General features: G+C 59.5%; 1 long non-coding RNA gene across 1 annotated transcript; it reads left to right on the forward strand.

The window, feature by feature from the left end:
• Window positions 1–3,372: 3,372 nt before the first annotated feature.
• LOC135315655 (uncharacterized) lies at window positions 3,373–6,000 on the forward strand. The gene is made up of 2 exons (XR_010375141.1): window positions 3,373–3,513; window positions 5,668–6,000. It is a non-coding gene; the product is annotated as an uncharacterized LOC135315655 (long non-coding RNA).
• Window positions 6,001–6,411: the final 411 nt, after the last annotated feature.

Genomic DNA, 6,411 nt, shown 5'->3' on the forward strand with positions numbered 1-6,411 from the left:
AGGCCAGAACTCCACCTCTGGGCGCACATGGCTTTGCAGGTCCCCATGTCAGTGGTGCCGCTGCTCCCCAAGGGTCCCCCCCAGATATTTAAAACATGAAGCGTGACTAGTCCCTGCCTAAGTGATGCTGCCTCGGCAAATGTCTGCCCAAAAGGACAGCCAGGTTTCCCTGTGAGGGGGGAGGGTTTGGGTTTGACAGGGATGTTCTGGTTACTGCGCTCCCTGGGAGGTGGCGAGGACCCCCGCTCGGCCTGGCTGGCTGCGGACCCTCACCCGGGGTTTGGGCTGCAGCCAGGTGGGGCAGAAAGCAAAGGGTGAGAAACGCGTGGTGCAGAGCCCATGTGAGACCTGGTGCATGGCAGGATTAGACCTCCCTCTGGGTGTTTTACCCAGCAATTCCCACATCCAGCCAGCAGCTCCAGGTGCAGCTCCTGCCGTGCTGGGGGGTGGGAGTTGCGGGGGGGCTGTGGTTTGCGTGGCAGCAGGATCCCCTGCCCTTGTCGGCTGTTGGGAAGGCAGTGATGTGCTGGGGGAGAAGGCCAAGGGCGAGTCACTCTCCACAACAGGCCAAGCCTCAGGATTTCTGGGCTGTTTTCCATGCGTCTGCATACACTGGAGCTGTTGGCTTGTCGCACAGCGGTGCGGGCTGCTCCCCCAGCCTCGGCGCCTGGCTGCAGCCTGGAGAGCTCGACAGCCACGAGCAACCCCCGTCCCCGTCCCTTGCTGCGCGCCACCACTAAGCCTCAAAATATGCTGATAACAGCCACTTGTGCAAGACACTGCTTGCATTAGCCTGCCCGGAGATTAGGTAACCCCGTCCCGAGACCTTGGAGCAGGTGCTCCTGCAGAGCCCGTGCCCCACGGGCAGGGCTCCCCGCCCCACCGGGCACGCCGGCCGGGGGCTGTGACTTCGAGCACCACGTGCCCCGAGGGGGTCCCCACCTCTGCGAGCGGTGGGTCTGAGCTTGCTCCCTGCGCTGCTGTCTGGTGCTTGACCTCAGAAGTGTCTCGTGGCAGGGACTCCCCCCGCTGCGGCTGTGTATCGGATTTAAATGGGAGTCTCAAGTGTTACCAAGCGTCTCCTTCTGTGTGGCAAGAGGTATGAAGTAAGTGCTGCTACCGGAGCCAGCTGAGAATGTTTTAAAGAAATGCTGTTAACTGGAAACTATCAATAAGCTGCAATCAATACAGTGGAAAAGGGTTGATTTTGATTGATTTCCTCTGCTTGAAAACATGCCCCCACTGTTGCAGTTCTGTCAAATCACATTTTTTCCAATCTGAAATGATTTTTTGCCCCTCCATGAAATATAAGTTAATTAAATGCACTTAAAAACACTCTGTATGTTCAAAGTGAAAAGAAATATTTCAGAAGTGTCTGAAGCAGGATGGAAGAACTGACTGAAGCTGATCTAATTCAAGAGTTTCTGTTGGGAATGAGCCTCGAAATGTCTTTCTCCCACCTCCTCACCTTTTGGAGGGAAGGTTTCCAAGACCTCGGCTGCTTTTCTTGTGTTGTTAACTGACCTGGGCGCCACGGTGGGTGTTGGCTGTCGCTGGCCCTGCTCCGGAGGCGCCAGGCTGTGCGGAGGGGATGCAGCCGGAGCCCCACGGGACGCAGTGCTGGGGGGACAGGGACTGGTGTGTCACACTCGTGCAGGGTCAGCACCGAAATGCGGCACTTGGGGCCACCTCTGCAGCCCTGGGGTGGCGGCAGCGGGTGCCTGGGGATGGCGGAGGAGTTCGGGGAGGGACGTGGGGGTCCCGTGGGGCAGCCGGGATGTTCAGGCAGTGCTGGTGCCGGTGCAAACCCCCGGTCCCGGCTGGTGCAGGTGAGCCAGCCCAGCCGAGCGGCGCGGGGCCAAGCCTCGCAGGGGACTTGCCTGGATCTGCTGTCGGGTACTTGCTGCTGACTCATGTGTTACCAGCAGAGATGCCCTGTTGGTGTATGTTTTGCAGGCAAGCCTGGATAAAAGGTGATTGTAAGCACAGCCCAGACTTGACGTTGTTTATTAGCAGACTCGTTTTATTGCAACATCTCGGGTCCTTTCCAGGATGCTATAATACAGCAGAGAGCACCATGAAAAAGGCTCCAGAGAAAACAGTGGTACCTGCCCTACTTCTGGCACTGGAAAAGCCGACGGCTTGGCCCTGGAGAAGCAGAGCTGCTTGGCAGCAACTCTGCAGTGAGGACATGTGGTGTGCAGCACCCAGGGACAGGGCTGAACTGGCCGTTCCTGCTGTCACCGCCATGCCACAGCAGGACTGACACTGCATGGCAAAGCTCCTTCCCCAAGCTTCAGATCTGTGGTGAGCTGAAGCAAAGCCCCCTCTACCCTGGTGCAGAGCTGGTGTCCCCCAGCACCCCTTCGTGCAGTGACAGCCCTGCTGGGAAGCTGGGTGCTGCAGTGGTGACCCCAGCCAGGCTGTGGTGCCTGCGTGGACTCCACTCCCCAGACCAGGTGGGTGACACCTGCTTCAATATACGCTTCAGCAGCTCAAAATAAAGCAAACTTGGGGCTTTCCAGGCCTTTCCTGCCCCCCCTTCCTGAAGGCGTATATCTGCCAGGTCAGAAGGAAGGCATGGGAACCCAATGCTGTCCCAGGCTGTGCTGAAAGCACAGGTCAAAATGAGCTAATTCCTGTGGGGAAGGGATGGATCTGACCCATAAGGACCCTCCCATCATTGCTAGTCTAGATAAACATCCCAATAAACATGGGTTGATGCAATTAGCACACGCAGAGGGACACCAGCCTGTCTCCCTCCTGCCTGGGGAGGGGGAGCAGCCAGGGGTGGCGGTGGGGTGTGGGGAGAGCTGGGGGCCTTGGGGACCTCCGGATCACCCTCCCTGCCGGCCTGTTAATATCCAAAGTGGCTGTGATAAGAAGCAGTTGCTGGGGCCGCAGGTGGGAAGGTGTCAAGTCGTACGCACGGAGCTATAAACAGTGCGTGCCCATAAACCAGATCAAAGCAGAAAGAGTTTATTTTCAGAAGGTCTGCTTCCTCTGCAGAGCCCAAGACAAAGAGCTTTTGGGGGAAGAGGGGAAGGAGGAGAAAAGGGGGAGAGGTAGCAGAGGGGAAAGGATGCTGTGGTTGGACCTAGCAGGTCCAGGCTGTGCGAGCAGCTGGTGCCAGCTGGGTAGTGGCAGCTCCCGGAGTCCTCCCACGGTGCCCCTAGTGTGGCTGTGCCCTGAGGGGGACGTGGGGTCCCAGCCCCCTGCCCCAGGGCAGCGTGAGCCGGGCAGCTGGGACAGGGCTGCTCCCCGCCTGCCTGGAGCACCTGAGCATGAGCCTGTAAGTCACAAGCCCTTAAGCAAACTATTGTGAAACCCTTGTTGGTTTGCAGAGTCTGTCCCCACCCTCCAGCCCTCAAATCACAGGGCTCAGCTACCGGAGCGCAGTTGGGGGGAAGTGGGCACCCACGGCTCCCACCTGCCCCTCGGCCGAGGAGCTCGTGCTTGCCGCAGGCAGGAGGAGGAGGAGGAAATTCAAGAGGGGGAAGGCAGCCGCAGCAGGTTTGTCAGCAATCAGAGCTCAAGAGGTCAGGGAGCAGATGTTGGGGTTGTAATGAGTGCGTGTTAGCTCAGCGACGCCTGTATCCTGTACTGCCTGGGCTCCACTCGCCCCCTTATTTAGACAGAAAATTCCCACTCCTTTCCCACTGCCTGGCTATGAAATGAGCCAGATTAAGCTGTTTGGATCTCAAGATTGTTCAATTTTAATTCTAGTTGAAGATAGCCCTCTGAATCTACCCATGCACTACCAGAAATGGGTGCCACAGCTGCAGGTCCCCACCGTAGTATATTCTTGGGGAGACGGGGCAGCATTGCCGCAGTGCATTTTTTTCCCCTCCTTCCTTGTATTGACACTGTCAGGCTCAGAGGGTCAGATCCTGGCTGCTGTTCTCCAAGAGGAGAGCAAAAGCTTCTGGCTCTGCCCCAGTCCCACCAGTGCATCCTTTCCAGTGATGCCTTGGTTGCAGAAGACACCAGACCCACGCAGCCCCTCGTGCTCTCGCACCCCGGCCCCCTCCCAGCAGGCAGGGGTACAGCCCACACCAGGAAGTAGGTAACAGCTGCCCCCAAATCCCTCGCACCCCCTTCCACGCACACAGTTCGCTGCCGACTGGCCCCAGTGTGCTGCCACCGCATCCCCCCGCTCACTCTGTGCAGTGGGCACCGGCTGCGCCCGCAGTGCTGCGGCGGGATGCGGCCCTCGGTGCTTTTTCTCAACCAGCCTGGCAAAGGGGAGGCACAGCTCTTCAGAAACTGTGTGCTGGGACTGTAACAGCTATTGCTCCGTCCCAGCAGTGCGGGGTACGATGTGTTGGTCCCGCAGCCGCCTGGCTCTGCTGGGGTGGGGCGTGCTGGCCCCTACCCTGCAGGGCTCCCACGGGCCTCAGGTTTGAGCCACAGCAATTAAATGCCTAGGTTTTTCCAGGATTGCTTTTCCTGCAGCCCCCCACAGCTTTCTGAGCCGGCTTTCTTGGTGAAGTAACGGGCTCACTTTCCCTGGGAAGGCAGCAGCACCAGTCCCACACCACCCTGGCAGCACCTGCCACTGTGCCGGCCGTTACCTTCCCATTCATAACGACCGCGAGGGAAACACATTGCATGGTCTTCAAGGGAAATTTCACTCTGGTTTGCACAAATATTTATCCCACCTGTTTCCTGCCTGGGCCGGCTCCGGGCCCGGAGGACGCGGTGGGTCACAGGCAGCAGGGCAGAGGAAGCAGCGGGGAACCGGCTGCTTCTCACACAAAGACCTTTGGTCTGCAGGGCTGTGTGGTTTGCAGCAGCCCCTGCTTCTCTCTGCTGCGCTGTCATGAGCGGCTGGCTACGGATTTAATATCTGGTGTGGTGTCCCGGTGTTTGTAGGGGAAGGGCAGGGTGTGGGCAAGGGCGCGGGGGGGGGCTGCATCTCTCAGCTGGAGAAGTAAAAGCCATTTACAAGTTGCCTTTAGTTTGCTTTCACCCATGCTGGAGCATCTCTGGAGGGAAGCAAACGGGCTGGGAAACTAGCACATATTCGTACCAGGGTATTTCTGATGACTGTCACCAGCCTGCTGTTAAATGTCCCTGTTCCTTCACCCCAAGGGGCCCTTCTCTGAGCTGGTCCTACAGCAGCCCAGGCTGGATCCTGTTCCCCATCGCGATCCCTGGCTACCCTGTGAATTGCTGGCATTGCCACCTGGAACACCTGCAGCTGGTAACCACCAGCGCTCGCTTTTGGGTGGGACAGAAGGAAAAGCAATTCCCCGGCACCGCGCCGCATGGGACGGCGCGGCTGCAAGGAGCCGGTGCTTGGCCAGGCACGGCCGCGTCCACCGCCAGCTGCCGGTACCGCCCAGTGCAGGAAATCCCTGGCCTGCGGGGCCGGGGCGCCGGGAAGGATGGCCATGCTATTCTTGCCCTCGCCCCTCGCCTCCCTCCCGGCTGGCCGCAGGAGACAGGATGCGGGCTGGCTGTCTCCGACTCGGAGCACCAGGCTACCTGCGACGTGAAGAGCTTGGCCCCGGGGCGTCTTCCCCATCTCACTCCTAAGATTAGCCCGCACTGTCCTGCAGGCAGCTGTTCCCAGCACAGGCACGGCCCCAGCTCCCTCCGGGGGGCTGCTGCAGCCCTCCCAGCCTTCCCCCCGTCACCGCTGTGCTTCTCCCCTCTTCCCAGCCAGCCCGTGATTCATGCGCACAGCTCATCAGGCCTCCCTGGAAAGCCCCCGAGGAGGCACAGCTCTCGGACACATCTGTGCGGGCGGCACAGTTGCCAGCGGCGGGCTGGGCCAGCCCGCACCTGCACCGGGGCCGCGGGCCGCATTGTTCTGCCTTCCTGCGCCTGCCCCCCTGCGCGGCTCCCACCCGCCAAGGGAAGAAGCGTCTGCAAAGCAGCCGTGCCCGCCAGAGGCACCGCGCCGGGCAGAATGCTGGCAGGAAGGGTTTGACTCACACTGGAATTAATGAAAACAAAAGTCTGCAAATAAATAGCATTCGCACTGTTTCCTCACCGGAACGGGCTCCCATTTCCTACGCAGGGTGTCTTCTGCTGCGTGTGCACCGGCGCTGCTCATGGTATCTCACCTGCGGGACTGATCCTGCCGCCATCGGACAGCCTCCCCTCCCTGCTGCCCTCAATGGCAGCAGTGCCACGCTAACCAAAACCCTTCCCAAGTTTTTGCTTAGCCGAAGGCAAGCGGAGGCAGCAACGGTGGAGTCCCTGCGCTTGGTTGCTGCGAGCAGCCCCCAGACCCGTGGCTTTCATCACAAACCTGAACCCCAGCCTGGCTTGAACTTCTGGCACCTCAAGCCAGGCTCAGCAGAAACCTGGATCCCATTATGGACTCACCTGGGCTGAGCTTCAAGCGAGCATGGACTCTTTCTTGAGCAAGCATTTTGTTTTGTTGGAGGGGAGCACATA

This window comes from Phalacrocorax carbo, chromosome 14 (assembly GCF_963921805.1).
Source record: "Phalacrocorax carbo chromosome 14, bPhaCar2.1, whole genome shotgun sequence".
Lineage (NCBI taxonomy): Eukaryota > Metazoa > Chordata > Aves > Suliformes > Phalacrocoracidae > Phalacrocorax > Phalacrocorax carbo.